We start from the raw sequence: 19031 nt of genomic DNA on the forward strand, positions 1-19031 counted from the left end.
ATTCAGGAATCATACTAATTCGTCCCCCATCATACATATATCAGTGACCATCTCAATTGCATGTAGTAAAGGAATGTAATCTTTAACATAGAAAAATATGGAGGAAGTAAGTATATATGGAAGTAAGTCATACCCATATTCAGGAAAATCAACTAGATACCATTTATCATTGATATGAAAATAGGTAATATATTGAACTTATAGAAATTGATCATACAGTTAACATTATTACTAGGTACAAAGTCCAAAGAAAGGTCAATTACCGACAAGTTCAAAATTATTACTTCTTATTTTCATCTACCTCAACAAAATTAATAATTCAAGTTCATGTTAATTTAATACATAGCAATTAATTAAATAGAAGGGAAAAATAAGAATAAGAAGAAGCAGAGTGCAAAAAGATTACAACTTCAACTCTATCCTGCACAGAAGGGTGAAAATATGGAGGAAGAGTTGTGACATTCATACCTAACCAACAAAATGCTTTAAGCACAGCAATGGAGATCCTCTCATAGTGCCTCATGGAGAGTAACGATAGAGCACCTATTCGCGTTGCCCATGTTGTTTGAACTTTGACGGAAACAAGGAAGGAGAATGAATGATTGCTACTGTTAGGGATTTGGAAAAATGTGGAATTGAATGGATGGTGAGGCTTATAAGAAAACAGACGGTTCAATGCGATTTTAAAAGTCCCATGATGTGTCTCTTTTTCTGTTGTCAAATCTATTAGATGGATGAGATTTAGAGATGACGAAGGATGAGGAGAAAACCGATGATGAGAGGATCTACTCCCCTTTCTCACCAGCCCATATGCTTATGCTATCTAGTTTAGAAGTCTCTCAATTAGAGGTAAACAGATCTCTCAACCTTCAAATACTAGCAACAAAATCATCTCCCTTGCTTTTATTAGGATGGTTACTTAGAACATAAGTTAAAGAAATCGTCATTGTTCTAAACACTATTTGGCTCAAAACGAATTCGGCATTACATGAAAGTATAATTTTAAATCCAGAAAAGGTCATTCAATAAATTAAAGGGAAGTCTTCGTATCTTCAAATAGCTTTCAATTTATCAAAAGTAACCCATCAACTAAAGCTCTCTGTTCGAAGCATCCCATTGTTCACAACTTTTGAATACAAGGTTTATCAATTTTGATGAATAGAAGTATTAAAAAAAAGGGTATATATCCTCTTGTCTCATTGTCCTTTTCTAAGGAAAAGCTATCCATTCTTTCTTTTTCAACAAAAGACACTTCGATACTATCTCCTTTTGAGCTTAAGAATTTTCTTGGTATGTTGATGTCTAAGAGAAGATAATCAGATTTATACCTACTACACGTTGGAAAAAAGCTTCATAACTATGGAAATATACTAAAACTAATTAATTAATATTATGTTTTATTAGTCATTTATTATGTTTTATTGGTCATTGAGTTATCTAGGATATTATCTAAGATTATATTTAAATATTACATTATCGTATCTTAGAAGAATAAACCTAAGATATTAAGATTAGATTAGATAAGATTCTAGGGTTAATTTATTAGCTTATGGTTTACCTATATAAAGGCTTATTTGTACTCTTATTACTGGAAGGATTGATAATATTCTAGGGCTCATATTTTCCTCAACTTTGGGTCTTTCAAATTCCAACATGGTATCAGAGCTACATTCTTGTCTCCATAGTCTGTTTGGTTCCATCCAAATTCTTGCCTTCCTAGTTTGTCTAGTTCCGTCCAAATTTTCAATATGTTTATGGTTTCGTCCAGATTCTTGCCTTCGTAGTCTGTTTCTGGTTTTGTCCAGATCCACACCACTCCATGTTGTAAATATCCAAGTTGGAGATCCATCCTATGATAATACTATAATCCTAGATCATATCCTAATATAATTCTAGATGATTGAATGATCAATAAAACATAATACTAATTAATTAATTTTAGTATATTTCCACACTCCCTCTTAAGTTGAAAATTGAACTTGAACTAGAAATTCAGCTTGGATATTTGCGCTTCTCAAAACTCCCTATCAAATCAAGGAGTAACTTAGGTGTAAGTTGTAGTATTCAACTTAAGTTGTAGAAACAACACAGAGTCACATGGATATGGATGGAAATAGAAATGGACTACAAAGGCAAGAATTTGGATGGAACCAGATGTACTACAAAGGTAAGAATCTAGGACGAAACTAAATGTACTAAGAAGGCAAGAATCTGGGATGGAACTAGACAGATTGTAAAGGAAAGAATCTAGACGAAATCCAATAGATTGCAAAGACAAAATTTTATATGTGATGGGACGTCAAACGAAAATAGGTAGATGCAAGAAAAGGATGCAAACCAGAGGGAGAGTCTTTATGGCTTGAAGCTTAGGATGTCTTAGACAGATGATGAATACAACTATCCAAGAGTGATCACAGATACAAATTGAGTTAAAATGGACCACAAATTTAATGATGTAGAAGTTTGAAATAAAGTCACAATTATGAAAGATAGTGCTAGTCGGGGACAATAAAGGTAGTCAATAAGTGTGTTTGAGACCACATATAGGGTCAACACACACAAAGTCACAAAGTTTGAGGAAAGCATGTGTCCCATAAGACTGGGTCTTGAATCGCAGAGGAAGAGTCACACTTGCGAACTAGAAACGATGAAGGAGGAGGTGTCATTGACCTTATTAATACGAGGGTTCAATCAATTGAGGGTATTCTGAATCCACCTGGTGGACAAGAGAATGGGGTAATGGATGTCATGAGGGAGCATGAGGATAGGCATCAGGCTGTGGTCAGCATAGATGGGTACAAGGCAGAGGAGGAGCACTAAGCTATCATGGTCGACACAGATAGACACGAGGCAAAGGACCAGCACCAGGCTACTGTGGTCAGTACGTATGTGTACGAGTGTGTCCCACAAGACTGGGTCTCGAATCATAAAGGAAGAGTCGTACTTGAGAATTGGAAATGATAAAGGAGGAGATATCATTGACCTCACTAATGTGAAGGTTCAATCAATTAAGGGTATTTTGAATCCACCTACTAGACAAGAGAATGAGGTTGTGGTTGTTGCAGGGGAGCACGAGGATAGGCACCACGCTATGGTCAGCGTAGATAGGCACGAGGCAAAAAACAAGCACCAAGCCATCGTGGTCGACTCGAATGGCCATGAGGCAGAGGAGGAGGACCAAGCATGGTTACAAGGACACGTCTTTCTTCTTTTTTTTTGCCATATTGAAATTTGAAGGACTAAGAGTTGAAGAAAATAACTTCTTCTTCTAATACCATGTTAGAATTTAAAAGACCAAGAGTTGAGGAAAATAAGAGCCCTAGAATATTATTAATCATTCCAAAAAGATGAGTAAAAATAAACCTTTATATAGGCAAACCGCAAGCTAATAATTTAGCCCTTAGAATCTTATCTAATCTAATTTAGTCCTAATATCGCATATTTATTCTTATAAAATATGCACTACAAAAAAATAGGCTTTAGGCAACAACTTTTAGCAGTGACAAAAAAAGTCGCCACTAAAAGTAAGACTTTCAGCGGCGACAAAAAAGTCACGGCTAAAAGTCTACTTTTAGCGATGACTTTTTTTGTTGCCGCTAAAACTCAACTTTTTGTGGGTTTTTTTTTTTTTTTTTTACTGCCGAAAGGTATACTTTCAGCGGTGACATTTTAGTGTCACTGTTGAAGGTCTAACTTTCAGCGGTGACTTTTTTTGTCGCCATAGAAAATCCACTTTTTGCAGTTTTTTTTCATAGCTGAAAGATATACTTTCAGCGGTGACTTTTTGGTGTTGCCACTGATAGTCTGACTTTCAACGGCAACTTTTTTGTCCCCGTTGAAGGTCCACTTTCTGCGGTAACTTTTTTTGTCACCGCTAAAATTCTACTTTTTGCTCTCTCTTTTTTCACTACTAAAAGGTATACTTTCAGTGTCGACATTTTAGTGTCGCCGCTGAAAGTAAAATCTAATAATATATATTTTATTTTACAATAATAATAAACAAATTCAATCCAGCTCAGCAATAAGACAATTGGACACGAAAAGAGGTGGTCACAAGTTCAAACCTTAAAGAAGACACATTTAAGGTTAAAATATTTTGGCAGTGACGTGGCAGGAAGGGGTAACATGGCATGAGAATGGTGATGTGGCAACGACGTGGAAGCAGTCGACGATGACATGAAGGTGGCTAGTGGTGACGTGGCATCTGATCGGTGATGATGTGGCAACTGGTAGGGATGAGGTAGAGGTGGCCAGTGATGACGTTGCATCAGTAAAGCCAATTTTTCTCAGGCATCACTTTTAGCGACAACAAAAAAGTCGCTGTTGAAAGTCACTTTTGGCAGCGACAGATTGTCGCCACTGAAAGTTCTTTCAACGGCGACAATAAGGTCGTTGCTGAAACTGTCTTTCAGCGGTGACTTTTTTTGTTGCCGCTGAAAGCTTTCAACCACGATTGCTACGGCAACAACTTTTCAGCGGCAACTTTTATACTTTTAGTGGCGACAAAAAAGTCACCGCTACTGAAAGTCAATTTTTTTGTAGTGATGATAATGTAATACTCAAATATAATCTTACACAATATATCCCAGACAATGTTTTTGTGACCGGACCGGACCGGATGGTCAGGCCGGTCTGACTGTCGGCCGGAGATGAGGACGGCCTGGGTTGCACATGAAAACAGTTCTGAAGGTTTAGCCGTTTTGAGTCGGTGTGAGCCGTCCTTTGAGTCGAAAATCGCTATTAAACTGGAAACCAGAACGGTTTTGAAGTAACTGGACGGCCTAAGTTCTCCTTAAAATATTAGTCACCGTCTGGCCTCATCGAAGTTGAATGGAAGATAAATGACGAAGAAGAAGAAGAAAGCCGAAAGAGGAGAAAGGAACAAACAAGAAAGAGAAAAAAAAATAAAAAAGTATTAAACCCATTGAGTATTTTTACTGTGTATCCGATAACTATCTGCTTTTTTTGTCAGAACTTGAAGAAGCGTATAGGAACTTGTGAACGCTATTAAAAAATTAAAATACCTTTTAATTTTTGTCTTTCTACTATTATTATGATATTATTATATTTGTAAACAGCTTATTTTGACATTTAATTATATTGGAAATACTAAATTTTTTTAAATATTATCTCATTTTTGGTTTTACATGTATTATAAAATAATTGATTTTAAATAATTTTATTTTCAAATTATATTTATTTTTAAATTATGTAACAATTTAATATGTATTTTATATTTATATCATTATGTACGGATAAAATATTTTTTATTTAATTATTATGTCACCGGTTCGACCACCGATTCAATCGATCCAACCAAACAAACCATGACCCGTTAATCTTTCCGGTTCAACGTCCGGTCTAGTTTTAAAAACATTGATCCCAGACAATTGTAGATAATTTAATGATTAATAAAACATAATAAATGACTAATAAAATATAATATTAATTAGTATGTGTAAATTTTGTTTAACTCATGATTTTGTTTTTTGTTAGTGATTAATCTTAAGATTTAATATCTCATCATCCCTTGTCCAAAAAATATCTCGTATCTGACCTTTTTTCTACAAATTTTTTTTTTTAAAATCTTTCTTTTAAGTCAATGAGAAAGAAATATCCTTTATTTAATTTTGCATATCATAGTAACAAATGGGGAAAAAAAAAAGTTTCCTTCATTGATTTTAACTGACAACGAAGATCCTAATTAAAAGATATTGCACTGTAAAATTTTAAATTTTTAAAATATTTTCTAAGGACCTAATGAAAGAAGTTAAATTATGTGAAAAAATTGTAGTAATTAAGACTCAAAGTTGCGAACAAAATTAGTCCAAGTTCATAACCTACAAAGTTATGAGTTAAATATCTTTACTGATACAACGGCCTTATTAGTAGATAATTGTAAATACTCTATGGGCACTCTTTGAGTTGAGAGGTATATATTGATTTTAATAAGTTTTTAGAATTCAACTCACCTAAATTTTTTTTAATAACCAATACTCAAAGTTATTAACTAAAATTATTGTTTTCCTCTTTAAATCTTTAGAATAATTTTACAATGTAAATATTCTTAACTTAATTTTAAATTATAAATTTGTGGACAATCATTTCCAACTAAAACGATCACAATAAGATATGGCTCGTTTGGTGCTCACATTTGACTTTCTCACATGGCATGGCACAAAACCACATATTATATATCTAAACTTGGCCTGTCTGTGCAAACTGGCTTCTAATGTCAATGTTTTGAAGACCTAAGTAAATGAAGAACCAGTGAATCACATCCTGACAATTACTATTAAATTATTTTTTTCATTTTGCCCCTTGATTTTGGGAAAATTCTGTGTCCCCAACATTAATTATTATGTTTTCTGGGCGAATACCTCAAGCATTGATTAATTTATAGTTGATTCGTGTCAAACTCTAAATGGGAACAAACAAATTGTTTAATATTGGGTTTTAATTTGTGCTACCTCTAGTCCTTAATATAAGACATTGTTTGACTTTTATTTTGGTCCTAAATATAAGATTCTAATCCACTTTGTCTCTCATATTTATACATTTTTTTTCAAGATAGTTCTCCTAACAATGGTAGTTATAGCCAATACACTTAATCAATAAGGATATTTTAGAAAAGTCAACATATATTTATTACAAATAACTAATTTAACTCATTTTCTTAATCTTCTCAAACTAGTCAACTAGCTCTTATAATTAGGACCGGAGGTAGTATCATTTTTTTGTCTGAATTAATTTATAAGATTTGAACTTGATATCATATTTGAAAAATATCACATGAAAACGCAACAAATATTTGGTATTTTTTTCCCTTATCGATTGATTCTTGTGGGGATGTGATTTGTCCAGGAAACCCATTTAAATGGTAATCCGGTAGTTTTTTTCCTTTTTTTTTTAAAAGCTTTATTTAAAAGAAATGGGAAGAGAAATTGAGAAGAAAGGAGAGTGGCACTATAGGGGGAAAAAGAGAATATTTTTACTACCTATGTTTGGATGTACCCAAAAAAAAAAAAAAAGAAGATAACATAAAAGCACTAGTGCAAAATATGTTCTCTATCGTCAGCCTTTTACACTAGTTGTTTAATCTAGAAAGTCTTTATAAATAAGTAATGAAGTTATTGACTTTTTATTTTGATTTTCTAACTAACCGGTATATATAGAACACTTTTGCCACCATAGAAATAGTGTGGATAAGGGTGGAAGTAGAGGTAGGCCCCAACATAGCATCTGGTAATCATACATGAAGGGGAAATTAGGCATACTTAGCAACTGAGTCGCTAGGAAGCGCACAAAAATAACTAATAAAAAATTTACATGAGTATTAGAAATCAAATGATCGAATATTTGAAACACATCTTAAAATTTCAAACTATTTCAAACAAATCTTAAAATTTCAAACTATCTGTTTGGTTGCCTTGTAGTGTAAGTTTTTAAATTAATTAACTAAATTAACTTCTATAAGATAGTAGCCAAGCTAGGTCATAATTCTACTTGGAGCCTACTTGATTGTCTTAAAAAATATTTACATGAAAAATAGAAGAAAAATAGGAAAAATAAGAGAGAGCAAAAGTAGAGAAAATTACTAATATGATAAACTTTTCAAGGATAAATAGGTGACTATCACGGTTCAGAAAAATGAGGAGCTATATAAACAAAAACTACTAAGCCATATGAAAACCCCCAGACGAATGCCATAAATCACAATTGCTTAATCAATAATAATATTTAGGAACCTAGCATACAATTACCTATCAAATAATTATTTAAGTTCCACTCACTATGTGAATCAAGCAAATAATTATAACAATTAACAGGAGGGAATTCTACGTGTACCAATTTTTCAAACAATATTATCAATAAAAATTAGGAAATATAGTTTCACCCTATCTTTAATAATTCTAGCGGTTTTTTTTTTCTTTTTTTATTGAGTCCTTATAGTTTTCTCAATTATAGGCATTGGTCACAATTAGTCTATTAATTTGCATGAGAAACGACGTTAATAACCGATAATGACATTGCTTTCATTCAATATTTGCTTATATTAATTTTGTCACATAGATATAAATAAAATCAAAATCAACCTGATTATATATTAGAGTCATCAAAACGGTTAAGCTCATCAGGCCAACCCATTTAAATCTGTTTACATGCAGGGTTGGACTTGTATTTTAGGGAGTTCAAAAGAAAATTGGATTTAAACAGGCTAACTTATAGAGCTCAAAAGTAAAAGGTCAGCCCTTTTGAGTCTGTCTATTCTTTTTTAATTATTAAAATCTCATAATTTATTAAAATAACCAGCTACTATAGAGCTTAGAAAATAATAAATAACAACATTCTCTATGTCCTTTATCATAACCATAACTAAAAAAACCATGCAGTTTAAAATGTCAGTTAAGTTTAATTAAAAGTAACAAGTATGCAAGATCTATACATATTTTTTCAATTATACCCTTGATTATAAAGAAAGTAATGAGCTAAAATTTATTACATAGGGATAATAAGTGGCATATATTTAAGGGTTAAGATGCTCCTAGTACCCCAAACTATTTTCTCAGGTGCACCTGGTGTCCTAAAATAATAAACTGTGTAATTTTGCCCTTGAAATTATTAAAATGGTGCAGTCTCATCCATACTTGACAAAACTGTTAGTTTGACCATTAAAAGCCAGCAGAGTTTGACCAAAAAAAAAATCTTATTTGACATACGACATTGAATTAATGTAATATTTTAAAAGGAGTTTTTGACCTTAAAAAAAAAAAGGCAAAAAGAATTCTTCAGGCTTCCAAAAATCACATGTGAAACCTTGTACTAGGCTAAGATTGAATGAGAAGAAGATTTGAAGGGGAGCTGGAAAAGGCAAGAGGGAGGAGTTGCGATTCTGGGATTCATCGTCAATAATCACATCCAGGGACCTTGCTACCTATCCTTGGTTGACCTCTTTGGCGGGCTCGCCGCGGCCATTGCAGAAATCAATAATTGCTGCTAGATTTGAGTCTTCTTCATGGCATCCATAATCCCTCTATTCCAAGGCAACGGATGGGCATTAGATCTGGTGAGGTACGGAGCAATAGATGCATTAGAACCAGAAGAGAAGCAATAGAAAGCAAGGTGGGAGTAGCAAAAACAGAGGAAGAACAAAGACGATGCTGTGCATTTCTTGAACAGAGGATGGGAAGAGATCGATGTTATTGCAGATTGAAATTAAAATCGATATAGGTCGAAGAGGAGTCCTTGATTTGCTTATCTTTGAACTCTAATTTGCTCATCTTGAAGGTTTATCTTTTTAATTCATTCAAACTTGGTGAAGCTGATTTATGGCATGGATCTCTCGAATATTGACTAATTTATGGTTCCTAGTATCTATATTTTGATTTATATTTCTTGAAATCTTATTCTGCTGGAGGAAAAGAAAATTGATTAAGAGTATTAGAATTTGCCATTTTGCTCTTGAATATTTGTTGGCCAAGGTTGAACACTCCTCAATTTGCTTGCAGACCAATGAAGATGAGTTTCGTTGGCCGCCTATTACCTTTTTGTTCAAACTTTGCTGACTTGGCAATGTAACAATCAAAGTAACGGTTTTTGTCACAAATAAATGAAACTACACCATTTTAATAACTTTAGGGACAAAATTACATCACTTATTATTTTAAAAAACTGGGTGCACCTAAAAACATAATTTGGAGTACTGGTCACAGCTTAACCTTATATTTAATGAAGGTAAAATTGAAAAGACTTGCTTAAAATGTTAGACAAATTTTTTTTTTTTTATATTTAGGGACACCGCTATGGGAAATATTGTTTCTTATAAAAAGAGATAGAGGGAGTAATAATTCAACATTCTAATCACTACATTAGGTAATACATAAGCTTTTAGCATTGGTTCACGTGTCCTAATGGAGTATAAAAGTTCTTTTCTTCCGAATAATTTTTAGGTTCTCATTTGTGCTCATAACTAGCCTCATGGTTTTGCTTAATATAATGATGATGAAGATGAAAATCTTGGCATTTTTTTGATTGAAAAAGAGCCTTCTTGTGATAAAGAACAATTAAATATTGTTAATTTCATTATGGTAATAATAACGTTGCTAATTTTTAGATTATTAATTTCTATATTTCTGATTTGTTTGTCTTATTTAGTTTTTTTTTTTTTAGTTTAGACAATAATTTATTAGTGTTTGAAGGTCTTTTTAGGGAGAATTATAATTAGGTCTCATACAAGAGAAATAACTACTAAAAGGTCTAATAACAACCTTAACAGTTTGTAATGATAAGTTTTAGAGTGGAGAATAACAACCTCTGAGACTTGTTTTATAATTTTTTTTCCTTACATGGGACCTCATTGTAATTCTCCCTTCCTTTTAAACATAATTGGTATTTGAGGTATGATTTGTAATGTTTTAAAAGTTTGTAGAATAATTCAAGACTTTATTTTACTAATATTTATGTTGTGAATCAAGAATTTTTGGAGATTTATTGTGTTATTTTTTATTTCAAAATAATCAAAAAATTTTAAATTAAAAAAATGACATGAAAGCCCACGAGCTGGGCCCAAATGTTTAGGGGCTAATGATATTTTTATGTTATGTGAGTTTTAAACGGTCAGCCTTTTCAGACCCTAACTCTCAAAAAACTAACCATGTCCTTTTTAACAACTTTGTTATGGATTCTATATAGATGTTAAAAAAAAAAATTATGAGTACAATAATTTATTATTATTTTGATGATAACTAAATTTATTTCATCATATTTTGAAAATCACCTTTTTTATTTTGTATTTTATGGAACTTACATAACGTTTAGTTAGCATCTCTATGTTATAATTATGGATTATAAGTATACTAACTAATACTTATAATTCAGAAAATTGTAAGGTTCCATTAAAAAAATTACAAGGACCTTATTAAGGTAAAATTATAAGAGATTCATGAAGCCCAATGATTTTGATTATATGACTAAAATGTCGCAGTTTGGCGATCAATTTCAACGACGACAGAAAATAATACGTGTGCCTAAAGTTATGGATCAACGCATTTGGAAACCCAAATGGAAATAAACTTCATGTTTTTCCAATGTCTTGTTACTTTCAACTGAAAAAGATCGAGATTAAGATATCTAGAACTAGAATAGAATAGAATAAAAATAAAATGAAAAGAATTTCATGAAAAAATAGTTCTTATTATTTGGAAAAAAAAAAAGAAAAATTAATAACTATTGAATGATGATATCTGTGCTGGTCTGATGGACATTAGATATTTTATTTTTATGAAAAAATTATCTTTTCTTGATCTCTGCTAAACCAAATTAACAAACAGAAGCCATCGGTAATGCCTCAGATATTATTATTATTTTCGTCAATAGATTACATATTATATACTCCTCCGGTCCTTATTATAAGACCCCATTTGACTTTTTATTTGGTCCTAATTATAAGACCCTAATCCATTTTGTCTCTTATATTTATGCATTTTTTTCAAGATAATCCTTCTAATAATGATAGTTTTAGCCAATATACTTAATTAGCAAGAATATTTTAGGAATGATAACACTTATTTATTATAAATAACCAACTTAACTTACTTCCTTAATCTCCTCAAATAAGTCAATTGGGTCTTATAATTAGAACCGGAGGAGTACTTTAATTTTAGCCATCGGTAATGTGAGATTTAATTTTGCAACCTCTATTGAATCTGATTAAAACATGATTTTAAACAAAATATTGTATAAGTAATTTCACGTCGGAAGTTACAGAATCACTTTTACAGTGAGTTAATTTTTTTAATAAAATGATCATTAGTATAAAATTAAATGAGTTACATAACTGAAGTTGTTGTACGAGTTTCAGACTTTAAGTACACAAATATTTTTTTGCCCCCCAAAGATGCCGCTAAAGTCAAAATGAGTAACAAAACTATTGAGCATATTTTCCTTGCATGTAATGATGTAATACCCTAACCAAAAAATTACTAAACTTAACACAATCAAGGAGTGGCAATACCATTACCATGGTAATCAAAAAACAAAACGCGTTATAAAATTCTTTTCAAATTTCTTTTTTCACTATCACATAGCAATGATATAAAAGAACAAGATAATAAACAGGCAATAATATAACATATCATGGTTATAAAAGAGTTCTACTTACTTTTTGTGCATAACCATGTTAGAAAGGGATTATACCCCTAACATGGTTATAAAAAGTCTCCCATGTAGATACAGTTTGTAACAAGTAATATAACAAAACTAGATCCAACTTATTTCAAAACAATCCTACAAATTGTGGATTCATGGCTCTCAAGGCTCTCAACTGGAAATTTATAATTTAGGACATATATATAGTTTCAACATGAAGAATATCAAAAATGCATAAAGACATTTTAGGTGGCAAATAAAAAATTAATAAACATAAATATAGTTCAAAGCGCAGTCATTAATGAAAGTGATCTTATGCCTCTGGTTCCTTCTACGTAGTGACTACTCTACTGCTCTTAGCTAGAAATAGTAAAAGTAACAAATTGAGACTAATGTAAACTTCTATTCGCTTCACCTACCAGCACCCCTATAAGGTGCCAAGTGGGACTAACAATTGAAACACATACTCAACACAATACTGATGCATAACAATTAGTAGATATTACAGATATTAACCAAGTATAGCCATCCAGATAAACACATAGCACTCATAGTTCATTGTCCATTATTACTCATTCAATTCCCACCTAATATCCTCCTTATAACTATCGACTTAAACCCATGAGCTGAGTCCTAACTATGTGACTAGCAACTTCTACAAGCTTCTCACACATGTGGTGTGAACTAGCCAAATTTGGCAAAGCACACACCAGCCATGGGTCCCTCCAGAAAAGGATATGTTGCCCACTATCCTATCAGGTATATTGCTTTAGGTATGTTGTCCCAGGACACTCAGAGGGGTGTACTGCCCTCTCTAATGAGGCCAATCATAATGCACACTATGGAGGCAAATCATGTGGTATCATATTGTAACTTCATCATATCACTTCCCCAAATTAATATCCAAATCACAACTACATTATAACATTTCTTAATCCTTATATGCTCTCCAGGCACATAAGTATATGGACAAAGTTTACAATAACAGTCACAAGAACATGTTACATATACGATTCAATTCATACCTTATCTGTATGAGGAAAATATCGCCATACTATGCAATAGTATTTCTCATGAATTTGATGCATAATATAAAATTTAGACTCTCATACTGACATACAGAACATAACCTATTAGTGCAACAATCTGGACCAATGTGAGTGTTCATGAAGGGAAAAAAAAACCATAGAAGAGAAACAACAATAACAATATCCCAATGATTGATCTGCAAGAATCTGCATTCCTTAAGAACTGAAGAAGAAGCTGAGAGAAGTGTGTGAAGAGTGGGGATGCTTCAGAATATTGATGAACCATGGTATTGATAGGTGCATGATGGGAGAGATGAAGAAGGTGGTGAGATCTTTGCTTGATCTTCCTCTAAAGATTAAGATGCAAAATAGTGATGTTATTGCAGGAAGCGGTTATATACCCCCTGTCGCATCCCGAATTTTGGGCCTAGAAGTACCGAAATCAGCTTGAAATGAGCAGGCTACTAAACCTTTTTTGGCAAAAGTCCCAGAAATTCCTTAGAAGGACAACAGGATTCCCAAGAACTAAATCGCAAAGAAAAAATTTTCTGAAACTAAGAAAAGAGGAAGTTAGAGACTCGAAAGAAGTGTCAGGGGCAATGAGAAATAGAGATAAATGTAGGCCAAAGGTTATGTTGGAGGCCTCAATGAGGTGAATTTTGAGGTTAAACCAAACGAGGGGTAAATTGTAATTTTGTAAAGTTTAGGCTGATAAGGGTAAAAATAAAAATTATGCCCAAAAATCCCAAAAAAATCCCATAAAATGGGAAATGGTAAGGCAAGGCCTGAACACTTCAAAAAAAATTTCAGAAAAATGGGAATAAGGTTCAAAGGCCTGTATAAGGCTAAAACGAAAAATGCCCCTAGAAGTAATTTATGGAATTCCAAGGGTTTTGACTGATTTTGAATGTTATTAAAATAAATTATTTAAAGTATAGGGAGACCTCAGATAATTGGAAGAAAATTGGGGGAGAATACTTGAAGAATTATCATAGTTTTTAAAAATAATTCCATTCCCAAAAAGTGAAGAGGTTGACTTAAATAAAATTTAAAGCCAATTTACATACCATCATGGAAAAGTCAAAGTCAAATGTCTAGAGGTTGATTTTTGATTTAAGAAAAATTAGAAGAATTCCCTATGGTGAATAAATAGTATTGGTACCCGGAGATAGATTCTCGGAGTTATGGATCGGTAAAATGAATTCGGTCAAGATCACTCCGAAAATAAATATTATTATTATTTTAATTATTTTAATGGAAGAACGAGGGACAAACATCACTCTTTCTTTGGACATGTTATATAATGCCATGTGGATTTATTTAAAGAGAAAAAAATGGTGCCATAACATGTCCCAGTGGTCCCGGAAAAGTCGAGACCCGAAAAAATGCCCTATACGGTGCAGAATGGCAAAATAAGTGGAGAAATGCCTAAGGGTTGTATTTTGTACGAATTTTATATTAATTTTCTCCCTATTTTTATGCCACAATGATGAAGGGACATGGGAGAGACAAATGTACAATCAGATGGGGAAAAGATGGATGACACGTGTACGGTTGGATTGGGGACATGTGACTTAATGATGTAAGCATGATGTCATCATGATGAGGTAAGCATGATGTCATAGGACACTTGTCATCATAAGATTAAAAAAGAAAATAAACGGTCTAGATGAAACCACACATTTTTAAGATCAGTAGCCCAAATTCAATTTTGTTTTCTATAAATACCCCCTCCCCTCCCTCATTTTCTTCCAACCTAGAGAAAACCTTGGGCAAGCTCTAGCAAAATGGTTTCTAGAGAGAGAAAGAAGAGGGAGAAAGAAAGGCCAAGTGGTCCCATACAAGATCAAGCTCTAAAACAAGATATATCATGGTTTTGATGTAGTTTTCACTACCCTTATTGTTATTGAGCTTGGTTATGGATTTTAATAATTTTTGGAAGCTTGAAACCCTAGGGGGTTATGCTGCACAAAATTCTTAGGAGTAGAGGAAGATGAAATTGATGTTAGAATAATATTCAAAAGCTTGAAAGGAATGCGAATCAAGTCATTTTATACTAATATTGGTTGAATTTCATGATTGTGTAACTTGAGGAAATGTTTCGGCTAGACTTGGTTCTTGTGCCTAGGATGTGATTTTGATGATTTTGATGCTTCCAATGTGTTTAAAATGAAAAATTGTCTAGGGATAAGATGAAAAAAAGAAGTTGGAAGCATTGGTCAAAATTGAAAATTAAGCGGCAGATTTCGGTTTTGGCCTAAGACCAGAGGAAGGAGCTAGATTTTGATGGATTTAATATCATATTTGGATTTCTTGGGTAAAATTGTGTAGGATTGGCCTAAGGAAATAATTTTTATAAAACTAGAACACTACATTATAAATTAAGGAAAAAATGATTAAGTTTTAAGGACATAAGTCTTCCATGTTGTGTAATTCTTGGTCCTAATAAGTAATGTGACCCTTGTGGCTGTGATTAGGACCTTGATGCATCCAAGAGAAGGTTTGGATGTGGTTGAGCAAGAAACCTTAATGGTTAGAAGCAAAAGGGAGTAAAAAGAAAGCTTAAGGATACAAGGTAGCAAACTTGACCTTACCTTATATGCTTGGTATTTGCTTGCATGTGTGACATGTTTCTATGTTATATGATTTTATGAACTCATGTGTTGCGATTGTGAATGTGTTTGAAATATGCCATAGGCCTATATGTTTTATGATAAATGCATGATGATTTCCAAATATGTCATTATGTTATAAAGATGTTAAGTTGCAAGCATGTTATAAATGCCAAGTTTGCCATGTATGTTTGGGTGGTTATTGTTTGCTACTAAAATTCTTCTGAATCTCATCCCTCCCTAACCAACTATTTAGGTCAATCAATGATTCACAATAATTGCATGAAGGAAAGCATAAGAAGGAAGGAGAAGAAAGTGGAGAACTATTGATATTGATGACTAGTTAAGGATTTATGTATAATTCTCCTATTACGTAAATTATGTATATGAATGCCACTGATGCCATGTATTTGTTCAGAATGTTTATGGCATGAATGGAAATATATGAGAATGAATAGAAAAGAATAAGGCCAAGTTATGCATGCCAAAACAATAAAAAGAATTAGAGTAAGAATTGTCTAATGGATAAAACGTAGGTCCTAGAGTAGTCAATTTTCAGCTCTAGTTTAACCTATCAAATAAATGAGTTAAGCCATGAAATTTGGAAGACATGTTATACACATCCCAATCTTTATAATGATAGATAGATCACCTCAATTGGATGTGTATACTAAGAGATACGAATTTTCAAAGTTGAGGTAAGAAATTTGGAGGTTCCGGAATTTACCAAATGAACAGTAATCTTCATGGATTAACTGTATAAGTCTAGTTTGATATTTTTTTCCCTGTAGAGAATTGAAAGAGCTTTAAATAGAATTTTAAACTACCTCAATACAATTTTTCTATATTTACTTATGAAGTTTTCAAGTTGGACGAAAAAATATGGAATTTAACGAGTGAATAGTAACCCGAGAACCAATTATAAATTTTCAACTTATGGGCTTGTTTCGTGAATCACTTGAGCCATAACGCTTCCAAACATGTACTTTAAAGGGTTAAAAGAAGGATGTTTCACCTCCAAGTGCAGCCATTCCTCTTTATGAAGGTTTTGGACTATATGACATTACTACTTCTCATGTTGTTCAATCTTTCTGCTTTCCGTTACATTCCTCTCCCCACCAAACGTACGTAATTCTCTCTCTATATCTTTTTCCTTACATTTATTCATTTTATTGCCATGCAGGCTTATAACCATGCTATTATAAAACTCAATCCGGTCAGCTAGTCAAATCAATGAACTGATAAACCATAGTCTCAACTGACCAATCTGGTTAAAAACTTTGGATGAGTCAATTGAGTTAGATTTAATACTTTTTTCTTTCTGTTAATGAGGCTAAAACAACATAGGTTTATTATCCGCGATATATGAATGTTGTATTTACTTGTAGATGAATATCTTTTTATTTAAATATTAATTTTTTAGAATTATATATGAATATGTTTGTACATTTTAATTAAAATATATTCTCTTAATCATAATTGGGTTCATTCTAATTTAACTATGATTAGATCACTGACCTTTGAACACTACCGCATCGATCGGTTTAATTGAACAATTTAGTTTTTAGTATCTTGTCTATAACATGTGGTAAGCAGGAAAGTGACAGAGGCATATGGGAAAGCGATAAGGGGTTGATGATGGATATATCAGAGAAGATGGCAGAGTTTGGGATTGGAAGGAGGGGAATATTTCAAGGGATGGCCATGTCAATTTAGGATTAACAAGTACAGTTTCACGCAAGAAAGTATAGGGTCTTGTACAGATCCACACAGACTCAAGCTTCCTCACTATTCTGCAAGATGATGAAAATGTTGGAGGCACTATTCTGCAAGATGATGAAAATGTTGGAGGCACTATTCTGCAAGATGATGAAAATGTTGGAGGCCTTCAAGTCATGAGCAGGTCTGGTTCCTTTGTTGATGTGCCTCCTTGCCCACGAAGCCTCTTTGCCATTCTCGGTGATATTGCTCATGTAAGTTACTCCTCCGGTCTTTAATATAGAATCTAATTGTTAAATTGATTTTAATCCTAAATATAAAACCTATTTTTGATATTTATCAATTTTTTCTAAATTACCCCTATGAATACTCCCTCAACCATAATCAAGTATAAGAAGAAGAGAGGATATTAAGAAAAATGATTATAGTATTTTTCGAAAAACATTTATATTTCTTATAATTAACTAACTTACTTAACTTCCTTAATTTAATCAAATTAGTTAAATATGTCATATATTAAGGACCGGAGGAGTATAATATCTGCCGGCTTTCAATCTTAAAATCATCATCGAGTTCTGAAATTTGTGAGGTCTTGACAATTTTTTATTAGTGGAAAAAGATTTTCCAAATTTAAACGATTGAAAGTACGACTATTTTTTGCAAACTTGCTTGAATGCTATACTTATGGAATTTGCAAATTCTCCCAATTTGTCTGGTTGTTAATTTTTAATAGTTGATTCATCTAAATCGTTACTCTGTTCTTTCCTTCCTGAATTAGGAGGATGCAAGATCTTTTTTTTTTTTTTACTGAATAAGGGGAATGCAATATTTACTTTTTTCTTATTTGTGTTGAACTACATGTCCATAAAAATGGTATGTTTAAAATGTTCAATTTAAAATTGAAACAAATTGAGGATTGCACCTTAAGCGCAACTAGCTCCACATATGTATGTATAAACAAATCGTATTGTTCGCAAACTATGCAGTGAACTATACATCTCATTTTAGACTCTGTAAAAAACGGTCTTGATGTGGTAGGTATGGAGTAATGGGAGGATCCGGACGGTGAAGCATAGAGTAGAGTGCATCTTCATCTGCATCCTCTGATTAAATTTAGACATACAGCTTATCGTCGAAATTTAATCTTAATGGTCTAGATGTAGTCTAAATTATAAATCATTAAACAGAAGTGCATGGAATTCATTCACATAAATCATCAGATTTCTGGAGCCCATCAAGCTATGTATATTCAAAATCATCCGCAAGTTGGTGACTATTAACCTCAATAGTGAAGAATTGTGGCGCATAAGAGTAAGTTTGAACATGGAATCTCTCTAATAACATTTTATCCTTGACCCCTTTTGGTTAACATTAAGGCGTTTTTCCTTAACCTCTTTTTTTGGGCGAATCACTACGCTCTGTTTGGTTGGCAAGAAACTGGTGACATAGAGTTGGAAAGATGTTTAGATCTTTTTATTTTTATTGATTTCAATTACTCTCCTGTTTTCATGGTAAAAAGAGTTTT

At 32.6% G+C, this 19031-nt stretch overlaps 1 pseudogene; it reads left to right on the top strand.

Annotated features, from left to right (window-relative positions):
- The first annotated feature begins 2887 nt into the window (after nucleotides 1–2887).
- LOC114745771 (2-oxoglutarate-dependent dioxygenase DAO-like) lies at nucleotides 2888–18613 on the top strand (annotated as a pseudogene).
- The last annotated feature ends 418 nt before the right edge of the window (nucleotides 18614–19031 follow it).

The sequence above is a fragment of the Neltuma alba genome, unplaced genomic scaffold (genome assembly GCF_004799145.2).
Source record: "Neltuma alba isolate B1F8T4 unplaced genomic scaffold, ASM479914v2 tig00000786_pilon, whole genome shotgun sequence".
Taxonomy (NCBI): Eukaryota; Viridiplantae; Streptophyta; class Magnoliopsida; order Fabales; family Fabaceae; genus Neltuma; species Neltuma alba.